The sequence below is a fragment of the Dasypus novemcinctus genome, chromosome 3 (genome assembly GCF_030445035.2).
Source record: "Dasypus novemcinctus isolate mDasNov1 chromosome 3, mDasNov1.1.hap2, whole genome shotgun sequence".
NCBI classification, from domain to species: domain Eukaryota; kingdom Metazoa; phylum Chordata; class Mammalia; order Cingulata; family Dasypodidae; genus Dasypus; species Dasypus novemcinctus.
The window spans coordinates 39632302-39645264 of record NC_080675.1 but is presented as its reverse complement, the minus strand read 5'-3'; the positions used below and the strand labels follow the sequence as shown (position 1 = coordinate 39645264).

The window sequence follows — 12963 nt, the reverse complement described above, 5'->3', positions numbered from 1 at the left end:
TCTGGGTCATCCTTTTCATAAGAGGGCTCTAGGAAGAGTCCTAGGACTCCCAGTAGATCTAGATATGGTCTCTGCAGCTGTGCCTTCTCCCCACTCTCCTAATCATTCCCCCTTGAAATTGATTCCTCCATTAGTTCCTTCCAAGGAGCTGAAAGGCACAGACTCAAGAAGATGCTTCCTGTCTCTCTGGGCATAGAGCAGGGTGGTATGGTAGGGAGGGCAGAACCCCTGCAAAGCCATGGTGCACAGTGGTTCCACATACCTCCCAACAGAGTCTACCTGGCTCTAAATATACCCTTCCTGGGGGGTCTAGGAAAGGCAGAAGCAGAGGAGCATTTGGGGGCCTAGCACACTATGAGTCATTCTGTGAATCCCCTGGGGTGTTGCTGTGGGAAGGTGACTCCACATTCACAAGGGCCAGTTACGCCAGAAAGGCACTCAATGTAGCTCAGGGTGCCCTGCAGGCCAGACATGCAGATAGCTGACTTGGCTGGTTATTTTGACTGCTAGAGACTCAACGTCAGAGCCTAGTGATAACAGACACACTAGGGGCTTCAAGTTACAACTGGGACGTTCTGAAATGAAGGATACTGCCAGCACTAAGTGTTCTTAGCAGGAGGCAATTTATAGGCAGTGGAACAAAATTCACAGAATGAAGAATTGTCAGCATTGGGAGGTAGCTCAGAAGACAATACAGCCAGCACAAACTTTTGGATGCTTAAGGAATCTGAGGCAAGAGAGCATAAGTGGGTCTTGCCCAAGGTTTTCAGAAGTGATAAGAACTAGGTCATAACCTGCCTTCTGCCAGCTTAATGCTTCTTCTATTAAACTGTGTGGCCTGTTCTTGGTTTGATTTTTGACTCCACCACTGGCTTCTTTTATGAAAAATGATTTAGATCATTTTTGACCTATTTCACCTACCTCAAAATTGAGGCAAATCATTCATTTAACACCCACTGTGTTTCAGGCATCATGCCACAGTGAGTGGGAAAGAGGAAAGGCACTTGGTCCAATGAAGGAGGCAAGCCACATGCAAAAAAAAAAAAAAAAAAATCCTGAAAGAACAAAAACTAAAACCCACAAACAAAACAAAATAGAAATCTGCACTACAAAAAGTATAAGAGCCTTATGAAAAATAGATGCAATATTGTCAAATTTGGTGTGGAAGGGAGTGCTTCTCCATGAAGACTCCCCATTAGGAAGAGGCACTTGAATAAAGACTTGAAGTACAAGTAGGATACTTAGTGAAAGGTAAATCATGAATAAGGGAACAGAAGAGGAAAGGGAAAGTTTCCTCACGTACCTATAAGGGAATTGTAAAAAAATTAGAGAAGACACAGCGTAAAGAACCAGACCCTGAACACAAGGAGTTGAACTGCTGCAAAAAAATGGAAAGCCTTTCAAAATATTTGCAAAGGAAAATGGTAAGCCTAGAAGCGTGGGTTAGGAATTGTATCTTGTAGTAAGAGTTAAAGCAAATGAAAGGAGGGAGATGTTGAATTTGGAAATTTATAGAAAGCTATTTTTATGGTAAAATAATAATTACTTCATAGAGTATAGTAAGGATTGAATGGGAAAAATCAATGTGAAGCTCTTTGCAACAGAATAGCTGAATGGTGATAAACACTCAAATGTTGGCTGCTATAAAAATAACAATTGCTATTATTATTATTATTATTATTATTATTATTATGCAAGAGGTTATAATAATCTGCACTTAGTAGTAGAGATGGAGAAGAGGGAAATGGGCATAAAAGACCTCAAGCAATACTTGAGAAACAAGGAAGAGGAATCCTGTTGGAGAGATTTTGCAAGTGGCTGGAAATGAGACACGGGGGTTGGAGAGGGAACTTGGAGTGGGAACTATCCACATTGGAGTATTGGCACAAATCATCGAGGGAGACCACCAGGGGATAATGGAGAAAGGGAAAAGAGGGAGAAAGGAGAGAATCTTGGAGAGAGAGTAGAAGAGAGATCACCTAGAGAATTTGGAGAAATCAGGAGAGATCCCTGCGATAGAATCTAAGACGGGGAATGGCCAAAGTTATCTGATGGTGGAGAGACAGAGAGAGAAGGATCAAAAAATAGTCATATTTGGAGGAACAGGAAATTCTTGGTGGATGAGAGGTTGGGCAGGGGTTGGAGAAAAGTGGAAATGCAAGAGGCAAAGCAAGTGACTGAGTGATGAGGAAATAGAGACAGATGATTAGCCTACAATTTCAAGAGTTTGTTGAAGGCAAGATAGGGAAAGAGAATAATGGGGAGGAGGAATTGGACAAGTGATATTCTTTTAAGGTGTGGGTTGCTGAGCACACTTATAATTGAAGGGAGAGGATTCAGTGATGAAGGAGAGAGGTGAGATAAGAGAAAGAGCCCCAAGCATTTTCCATAGGTGGGGTAGGAATGGCTCCTGAGTACAGCGCAGGAGAGGAAGGAAGATTTTTGTTTGTTTAACTTAGATTAGGTTCAGGGAAAGATGAGGAATAAAGCTGGAGATCAGGGTGTAAACGAAGAATGCTGGCCAAGCTAATGCTGTTTGGCTTCATTTGCAAGGACTACACATAGCAGTACATGGCTTTGAGGTCTCTCCCTCTCAGGTGATTTGGAAATTACCCCGTGGAAGCCAGGGCAGGATTACAGTGTATAATCCCAGTTCCCACATGACCTAGCATTCCTGCACACAGCCAGAACAAAGCCAATTTGTCAGGCCAGATTTCAAGGCAGCAAATTGTCCTACTCCGATTTACATCTCGGATGAAATTGAGCTATTTTCTTAGTACTTATAACTCTGTACACTGTATCTGAGTACCCTTGATTCTGGAATTAGCCTTTAGTCACTCTCCATATTAGGGGAAAAAAAAGAGAGAAATGCAGCGGAACTTCTCCCCAGAAGGCGGGCTCTGATTGATATACTGATATAAAAAGAGGAGTTTCTAGAACAGCCTCCTAACTTCCCTGTCTCCCTCTCTCTCTATCTTCCTGTTTCAACATACTATCCAAAGTGCAAATGTGACCATTCACTTCAGTACTTAAAACCATCGTAACCCCCTACTAGAACCTCAGGTTGACGTGGAAATCTTTAGTGTGGAGTACCTGCCCTTCAAGGTTTGGTCCTTATGGCTTCTCCAAACTCATTTCTACATTTCACCCTCTGTCTCCAGCTACTTGGAAGCTCTTTATTACTTTAGGCCTTTGCATACTGGTTCCTTCACTTAAAACACTTTCTCCCCAACCACTTCCCTTCTGCTTCATCCCACTGTCTTCAGGCTAACTCCTCCTCAACCTTTCTTTCTGGGTGTAGCTGTCCTTGGGAGTCCTCCTTAAGTTCATTTGAGGAGATGCTCTACCTGTATGCTTCCATTGCACCTGGGACTTAACTTCCATTGCTAGGAATCACATTACTGGGTGACTGCCTGTTCACCAGTTGGTTACCCCTACTAGGATGTAAGTTTGGGGGGAGGAGGAGAGACAGTCCCCATGCTTATTTTATTTGCCTTTGTACTTATCACATGCCTGGCAGAGTAAGTTGTTTGTAAATGTTTGTTGAATAAATGACTGACAATAAATAGATGAATACTTTCTCTTTTAAGATCCAAAATATTTAAGTCCATGCTTTATTAATATTTACTTAGTTTTATTTTTAATTTATTTTTTAAAGCAGTTGTAGGTTTACAGAAGAAAATCATGCAGAAAGTAGAGTTGTTATATACACCCACCACACGCGCACACACACACACACACACACACACACACACACACACAAAGAAAATACGTTTTCTTTCTAACGTATTTCTGAATTTCACCAAATACTTGAACCTATAGGCAAAGCAAAGCAACCAGGTTTGCGGGGACTGGGAGGAGTGATTCCTCTCTTCTTATCCAAACTCGGTAGCTTGAAGAGAAGCCAAATTGTGTGACACAATCCCAAAATCCAGATTCTGGGCAAGAACTGGCCCATTCAGGCCAGGGAACAATGCCCATGATCATTCCCCATGAACAATACCAACAACTATGCCCAGAGACTGAACAAGGTACCGCCTTGTACAGGGATAGGGAAGGGCTAGGGCAAAAGGACAACTCTCAATCAGCTCCAGGGTCCCAGCCCATGGAGGTGCACAGGAGAAAGGAATTCTTTTTTACAGGGTCAGTTTGATAACCCTATTCTACCTTCTCAGACCAGGAGGCAATGGAGAGCAGTGCAAGAGATGCCAAAGTAGAGGTAAGAGAACAGAGAGAGGAAGATGTTTAACTTGTCCCTCCAAGTCCATTCATTCAACCAATATTTATTGAGTGCTGGGCCCTGGAATACCGTGTGAATAAAAACCAGCCATTTTTCCTGCCTTCATGGAGTTTACTGTCTAGAAGTGTGACAGTATTACTCAGTCACATTAATATATTTAATTGGAATCTTTAAATTACTTCCAACTGGCAGGTTCATAAAATAAGGGCATCTGGCCTAGATAGGGAAGGTGTGGAAGGCTTCCTTGAGGAAGTAACTAATGAGCTTGGTGCTGAAGGGAGGACAGGAGTACAGATGGGGTTGAGATTTAAGCCTGTTGGAAGAATAAGAAAGCATCCCAGGGAGAGGATACTGCATGAACAGTTTCTCCATCAGGTTAAAGAAAGTAAGAACCGCTTGAGCCAAGTTCAGTTCTGCAGGTTCTATCGACTTCTTAACCCAATATCTACATTTTAGCTGAAGAAAAAGTGGCTATGGAGTGGACTCGTGTGTGGGGACTAATGATGGGAATTGAGGATTGCCTTGAAGGGCCGGATGTGATTAGTCCTCATCTAGCCACTCCAAGCTCTGACCATCAACCGTCCTCACTAGGAGAGCTGACAGGCATGAAGGGGCAGTTTCCTCTTCAGCCAGGTCAGTAAAAAGAAAGGCCAGCGGGAGGCCCAGCTCCCATACACAGTGAACTGATCCCCCTATTTCAGGAAGAGCATGGCGCAGCAGCTATATTTGAAAACTGAGGTAAACAAGAGCTCAGCTCAAGTGGCCTGGGTACAACAGCTGTGGAAGATTAATCAGATGCGGCTGCAAGTCACCCGGTCGCCTGAGGCCGAGAGGCTTCCCTTTGGTGCCCCACCAGAAGGCCGGATGCATTTGTATCACGTACCCACAAGCCCTTCCGCTTCGGGTGTTTCTTGACCACTCAGGAGCTCGCCTCTATGTTCCCAGCTGCAGCCTCCGTTTCCGATAAATTGTAACTGAGGCAACATGCGGTTCTGTTTCAATCTCCAAAAGTGTGTGTATGTGGGGGAGAGGGAGTGGGGAGAGGGGAAGGGGGGAGGGGGGGCGGACAGCGAGCGGGTAAATTTATGGGCACTGCATTAAAGGCGTTTGTTCTATTTGCCCCCCTCCCCCACGGTTAAAAATAAAACACAATGAATAAAGACGTAAAACTGGTCTCTTTTCCCCTCTGGCGCAAATCACTGCTTTTTTCATCTCCCCCTGTGGCTCAGATCCTCCGGGCACGTCAGTCAGGCCCTGCAGAAGCAACTCTAGCCACTAAAGAGAGCGCGCGTGCATGCATGCCTGTGTGTGTGCGTGTGCGCGCGCGCGCGTTGGTGATGGGGGCGGGGTGCGCTTAATGACTTAGTTATATACTTCTCTTCTCTCCACCCGGCCCCGGACCGCCCAGACCACGTCTGTGTGGCGAGCGCAGGACTCAAGACACCCTCGTTCTCCCCGCCCCCTCGGCCAGCCCGCGGCGAGTGAGCCAAGGCTGCAGTTCCAGACCCGCGGCGGCGGAGACCCAAGGTTGGAGTGCGCGCGTGCGTGTGTGCATGCGGGCGCGCGCGGAGTAGGTACCGCACCCCCCTCACAGCCCCGCAAACCCGACGGGCACGCACAGCCCAGGTGCACAACACGCCCTGACACAGCCAGCACACACATGCACACATGCACACATGCACCCAGCGCGCAACGCAGCCTTCAGACCCGCCAGAGCGCACTCGCCACTAATCCGGCAAACCCCCGGCCCAGCCGGACACACGTTACCAGGCGTCTCCCCCCACCCCCACCCGGGCATCCTCCCCTGTCACACGCTGCCAGAACCCTGCCTCCCACCCCCACCCCCAACACCGCATACACACGTACACTTTCTGGGGCGCCCTCCCCCCACATTTTACGGCACTAAACCCACAGGAAGGCAGTTTGTGTGAATGGCCCTGAGAAATAACTTAATTAACACCATTATTCACAACGAGGAACCCTCTTGGGCATCCCAAGCTTCCCAACCTCTGCCTCCCCTGCCTCAACTGCCCGCTGAGGGGGAAGGGCGGGAGGCTCACCCCAATACTCACCGTTTCCTCTCGGTCTCCCGAGCGGAGTGGGAAGAGAGGGGAGGGGGTGAGGAAGGGGCGCGATGCCCTCGCCGCTGGGCCTCCTCACCGGCCGCAGCGGCTCATCGCCCCCGCGGGCTGCCCGCCGGCCGGAGCCGCGTCCGGGACATGTCAGTCCACCGCCGCCGCCGCCTGCCTGCTGGGGCTCGTCGGCTCGCAGCAGTCAGGGAGCTGCCCCGCAGCGCATCTGGAGCGCGAGGTCTCGGCAGGAGGGGGCCTGGGGCCACGGCGAGGAGCCCTGGGGGAGGGATTCCTCCGCGCCGATTTAAAGAACAAGGAAAAGACCCCCAAAGACCCTCCAGAAACCCTCGGCCAGGAGCGCGGTCTCTGCACTACGTCCGGGAGAGGCCCGGAGTCCCAGCCGCGGGCAGCGGGGGGATCCCTCCTGGGAAGGAAACGAAGGCGAGGAGCCCGGCGCGCCCTGGCGGCTCCGAGGGACCCCGGCTGGCAGTCGCGTCGCCGGGGCTTTCCCGGGGCCGGGAGCGTAGGGGCTCTCCGCTTCCACGCCGTCACCGCGGGAGATGTCTCCGCTCCGTGGCTCGCGAAAGGAACGCGCGGAGGGGCTGGTTTCTGGGCGAGCCGAGCGCTTTGCCCATTAAGCTGCAGCAAGGAGCCAAATCAAAAAGCCAATCTCCAAGCCTCCAAATAGAACGTCACCCTATCAGCTGGGAGAGAGAGCTGCACCGAGTGACAAGCCGCGCATACTTATCCTCGGGCGCCGAGGGGGATTTTCAGAGAGCTTCCCGAGCAGCAGTTAGGAAGCCAAGCCGGCACCTCGCGTCCAGAGAGCCCCTACGGACCTACTTCAGACGCAACCCCCACCCCGCGCCCACCCACCCAATCGTTGGCGCTCGGTGGCCGGCGCCTCCCGCCTAGCAGCAGTTCCGAAACGGCGGCGTGTCCTGACCTGGATTCCGCGGAGTTCTTCAGGGCTCTGGGCAGCCGGCGGGGAGGGCCAGCAGGCAGGCGAGGCGCAGCACCGGTTTTCCCCTTGTCCTCAGGAGACGCCGCCTGCAATTCCGAAATTAAGTCTCCACCAAATGCATCTGTGGTTTTTAAATATAGCAGGGGGCCATTACCCAGTCAGGGTCCACCCAGGCTTTGGGGGAGGAGTGGAGGGGGATGAAGCCTGGCAAAGGAGGGAAAATAAAACTCCTTTTTTCTTCCCTCTTTTTTTCTTCCCTTGGTGCAGCATCCAGGCTGTCATTTTCTCAACCCAAATCAAACAGCAACTTATGAGAGGCGCTTGGGTGAGCGCCGGTATGTTGGCTTTGGGGTTTTTAAGGCTAAAAATAAAAGGGGGCTGCCTCCCAAATTGCTGCTTGCTCTGGGCCTGGAGCCTTGAAGAGAGATGGTCCTTTGATGCAGCAGCAGTACCAAGGTTTGGCTCAGGAGAAGTTGTACTCATGTAGTCTTAAATCAGCTGCCTGTAATTTCTGCTATATTTGTCAGACTTGGTCCTGGAAGCATGAGGGGTGGGCAGGCCTTTCCTGGGAATGGGGTTTCATGTCCCTAGTTTTCTTGGTGGCATTAGGGAAATCTAAAATGATCATGGTGGCCCACCTTCTGTAGATACACCAGTGCAGATGCTGGGACAGGGTATAAGGGGTGGAAGTTATTTCTCTCAGGCATTTGCTCGCTGAAGCCAAGTTTAAGGATCCATAAGGAGGCAAACAGACCATAAAAATACTACTACTTAAGTGTCAAGCACCTCCTTAGGGTCAGGCATGGAGCTAATTAAGGTGAGTGTATTATCTTTGTCATCCTCCTAAAACAATGAGATAGGTACAATGACTGACTCAGTTTTCTGTGCAGGAAACCGAGTCCTAGAGAGGTTAAATAACAATCCAGGACCACATACAGCAGAACCAAGGACTGAAATAAGTTAGAACCAGCTAGAGTTGCCCTGATAACCACAATAATGTGTGAAACCTCCAGGATCCCTGACTGTCCTAAGATGCTGCTCTGGAACAACGTTTGGACCAAAAAGATTAAGTAAGCATAGGCTTAGAGAGTTTCTGAACCAGGGATGGTATAAGTTCTTTCTAAGCCCCTTGACCCAGTGTTCCTTCGACTAGTCATATGGTGGTTTCAGTCCTGTGTTTGAGCTCTGTGCTCTCAGACAGACTCCTCAACGTTTATGGGCCTTGAATTCAGTTCAAGTTGGGGCTAAGACACTGAACTATAATAAGGTTTCAGTGACTCCAAACATTCTTGGATTTTAGGATATCCCCACTGGTGCGATAAACCTGGTGTCTATTTCCATGGAGATCTAGGATGCTGATCAGTCTGCAGTATTTGGAAGGTACCTTCAGACATACCAGAAGGTGTATAAATTGGTGTAATCTTCAGGGTGGACAAATTTGAAAAATATTTCAAATTCGAAAGATATTTCAAATTCCTTAAAAAAGTATGAACCTTCTTTGATGCAGTATTTTTACTGGTAGAAATTTATTCCGAGGCAATAATTTCAGATGTGTTCAAATATTCAGTGACAAGCGTATTTGTGGTATTGTTTGTACTAGTGAAAAGCTGGAAACATCTTAATTTCTTAGCAGAGAGAATCACTCTATGTATTGAGGAGGAAAGGGTTTAATGATGTTTTATTGAGAGAGAGGAAAAGACAACAGAAGTTGAATGAAGTACAGTTTTTGTTATATATATAGAAAATGCCCTGGCTATGTAAAAATACCAAAATGATAATAGTGGTTATCTCTGAGTGGTGGGATTACTGGTGACTTTTTTTTCTTTTTAGATAACTTTATTGAGGTATAATTTACATACAAAAAAATTCACCTGTTTTAAGTGATGTTTTAAGTTGATGAGTTTTGACAAACATACATACAAATATAACAACTGAAATCAAGGCATGGAACATTTTCATCTTCCCCCAAAGTTCTCTGGGGCCCCTTTGTTGTCATCCTCCTCCTCTCAAGCAACCACTGATCTGCTTTCTGTTACCATAGATAGTTTTGTTCTAGAATTTTCTTCCTTTTGTTTATTTGTATCTATTGATTTTTCTTCATTGCGCATTGCCCGTTCACTAAAACAACAGCAGCAACAAAGAGAAGGGCAGCTTCGGTCTTGGTGTTTTATGGAAGAACTACCAAAATTCCAGGCAGGGTCCTCATCTTCTTCTAGTCACCTGAAACAAAACATTGCTGGGTAAGAAGGTGGTGCTAAAGTACGTTGACCATTGCTATAGACAGAGCTGACCTGTGGGGCTGACTGAATGAACAAAGCCCAACTCTGGATTCTTGGCCTCAGTGTCCTCACCAGCAAAATGGACGCAACAATGATGCTAATGCCCACCTTTGGGGTTGCTGTGAGGAGTGCGTGAGATTATAGTTTCTGGTTTGGGTTATAATCCCCAAATACATGTTAATACTCTTTCTTTCTTCCCGACCCCTTTCTCCCCACCCCGAACTCTGCTTCTCTCCCACTGTAAGTTCTACAGTCAACTTTCATGTGGCATAAAAAGTTTCAGATTCCATTTAACTTTAGATGGTCTCACTTCCCTCTCTGTCTCTCTCTGTCTGTCTCTCCACTCACACACACACACATGCATACAGAATTGTAAACAGTAAATTTGATGACAATCTGCCATCAACTTATGCCATTGTTTATGGCTGTGTTAGAACTTAAGGGGATTTTCCCAGAAAAGCCAGCAAGGGAGCTATTTATAGTCAGCATTAGGAACAAGGAACCATAAACTTAATTTTCAAGTTGGGAAAATACCAAAAGCCCAGAGAAGTCAGGGGATTTGATCTAGTCATGGAGCTCAGCAAGGAATAGATAGAATACAGTATTCCAGCTGACTCTGAGAGTCCTTGTTTTATTTCAACTTCAAGGAGTTGCCTGGGGTTATTTGGAACATCCTGGATTTTATAATTTAACAAAAAAGAAAGAAAGAAAATCAGCTTTTTATTGAATGCCTGCTGTGACACTTGTGCTATGCACTTTCCCAAGTGTTATTTCACTCAATAAATATTTATGGAACAGCTCCTATGTGCCAGATATATTCTAACTGCTGATGATAGTACCTTGAACAAAAAAGCAAAAATTCTGTCCTCATGGAACCTATATTCTAAAGGAAGAGACAGACAATAAAAAAAAAAAAACAGTCAAATTACTAAAAGCATATCAAATGGCAAGTGCTATGGAGAAAAATAAAGCAGGGAAAGGTGATGGTAGGAGAGGAAATTGTTAGACATTTGAATTGTGGGTGGGAGGGAGTGCCAGGGGATGACTTTTTGAGAAAGTGTCATTCAAGCAAGAACCCAAAGATAGCGAGGAAGAAAGCCATGCTCATAACTGAAGGAAGAGGATTCCAGAAGAGGAGATGACAAACCCCTGAGTTAGAAGTGTAGCAAAAGTCTATTTCATTTAGAACTCAGCTCCATGTTGAGAGGTATATTATCCTTTTATCTGCTGAAGAAGAAATCTCAAATGGGTGAAGTGACTCTATTAAGGTCACGCAGAAAAGAAAGAGGTAGATACCTTTTTCCAGAAGCTGGACCACATGAGAGGCAGGGCAGATGGGATAAATGGAGGGGGAAAGTTTCTTAGGTATGCCCCATTATTTACCATTATGCCCCAGTACTCCATAAGTTGGTGCCTCTCCAAACAGAAGACCTCAGGGACTTCGCAAGGAACAGATCTGCCTGCCCTTGCTGCCATTAACTCTGCATTTCGTACAAATAATAATGTTCCTTGTCATAGCCACTGCTGTACCCAGGTGCCACCATTCCACAGGCTCTTGGACTGTACGATCTGATAGCAGCTAAGAAGTGTCAGGAACAGACAACGAAGTTGAAGCTTAAATAAGTTCTGGACCAACTCTGTAGGTGAGAGAAAGTTTAATTAGCTGGGAGTGGAGGTGGCTCAAGCAGCTGAGCACCCCTCTCCCACATAAGAGGTCCCAGCTTCGGTTCCCAGTGCCTCCTGAAAAAACATAACAAACAAGAAAGGCAACCCAGCAAAGCCAGCGTGGCTCAGTGGTTGAGTACCGGATTCCCACATGCAAGGTCCCAGCCCAGTACTTAAAAAAAAAAAAAAAATTAATAAGCACAGTTTGGTAATAGGAAAGTTTAATGAGCCATACATCTTCCTATGGGTTATATTATTTTTAACCTTGTTCTAAATTGTATTTCAAAAATTTGTCACTTAATAATTTTTCTATCTTTTTTCCTTAATAAAATTGTTTATTGAAATATAATGTACACTCAGAAAAGTGAACAAATCATAAGTGTAAGCTTAAAGAATTTTCACAAAGTAAATATTTCATTTAATCACTGCCCAGACAATAAATATTATTAGCACACCAGGTGCTCCTCTCATTCCCACTCCCCCTCCAAAATTAACTGTTATTCTACCTTCTAAAATCATACATGAGTTTTAGGTGATTTTGGACTTTAAATAAATAGAATCATATAGAATGTATAATTATGTCCAAGTTCTTTGCACATTTTGTTTATGAAGCTCATCCATGTTGTGTGTAGCAGCAGTTTGTTATTCTTCACTGATGTATAGTTTTCATTGCATGAGGATGCCACAATTTAACTTTTCGTTCTGCTGTTGATTGACAACTGAGTTACTTCCAATTTTTATTATTTTGAATAATGGTGCTGTGAACATACATGCATCTTTTTTGGTACACATATGTAATCATTTCTCTTGGGTATATACTTAGGAATAGAATTGCTGTCTTAATAGGGTATGTGAGTATGCAATTTTAATTGATAATGACAGTTTTCCATTGGTTGTATCAGTTTACAACTCCTTCCCAAGCACTGTGCCACATACTTGTCAGCACTTGGTATTGTCAGTTTACTTAATTTTAACCATTCTGGTGGGTGTTTATTTAATTTTAATTTGTGATTTTGACCTGCATTTCCCTAATAAGTAAAGAAATAGAACATTTTTCCTATGTTTTGGCTTTTTGGATATTCTCTTTTGTTAAAGGTCTGCAAGTCAAGCTATTTTTCTATTGGGTTGCCTGTCTTTCTTTTATTGATTTATGGGGATTCTTTACATAGTCTAGATATGAGTCTTCTGACAGTTATATGCATTGCACATATCTTTTCCCAGTCTCTTTTCACTCTCCTAATTATGTTTTTTGATGAATAGAAGTTCTTCATTTTAATGTAGTCGATTTATCTCTTTTTTTTTTTCTTTTTTTATCCTAAGTGCTTTCTGGTTCCTGTTTAAGAAATCTTTGTCTCCCCAAAGTCATGAGAATTTTTTTCTGTTTTAGCATCTAGAACCTTTATTTTTTACGTTTCAAATTTATATCTACAATTTTCCTAAAATTGTATTTTTGTATTTAGTGTGAAGTAGGGATGGAATTTTATTTTTTCCCAAATGGATATACAAATATCCTGTACAATATCCTGAAAAGGCAACATTTCCCCTCTGCCCTGCAATGTATCAATCAAGTGTTGATGCATGTGTGTGTCATTTTATGGGTGCTCTACTCTTTTATTGTTTTATTTTTCTAGTCTTGAATCATTATGCTGTCTTTTTTTTTTTAAGATTTATTTTATTTATTTCTCTCCCCTTCCCCCTGCCCCAGTTGTCTGTTATCTGTGTCCATTTGCTGCATGTGCTCTA

The 12963-nt window shown here is 45.0% G+C and overlaps 1 protein-coding gene and 1 long non-coding RNA gene across 7 annotated transcripts in view; both read right to left on the bottom strand.

Moving 5' to 3' along the window:
- Positions 1 to 7130, bottom strand: part of SLC8A3 (solute carrier family 8 member A3) — a 160638-nt gene extending 153508 nt beyond the window's left edge. For 2 of the 6 annotated variants that reach the window (XM_058293190.1, XM_058293188.2), the window contains exon 1: positions 6313 to 6932. The gene's annotated coding sequence lies outside the window, so the exon portion shown is untranslated. Of the gene's footprint in view, positions 1 to 6312 lie in introns of all 6 variants that reach the window. The other 4 variants (XM_058293187.2, XM_058293189.2, XM_058293191.1 and 1 more) reach the window with 3 other exon arrangements.
- Positions 7131 to 9090: 1960 nt separating this feature from the next.
- On the bottom strand, positions 9091 to 11192 carry LOC131277908 (uncharacterized). The gene is made up of 2 exons (XR_009184954.1): positions 10939 to 11192; positions 9091 to 9496 (listed from the first exon to the last, which is right to left on the bottom strand). It is a non-coding gene; the product is annotated as an uncharacterized lncRNA (long non-coding RNA).
- Positions 11193 to 12963: the final 1771 nt, after the last annotated feature.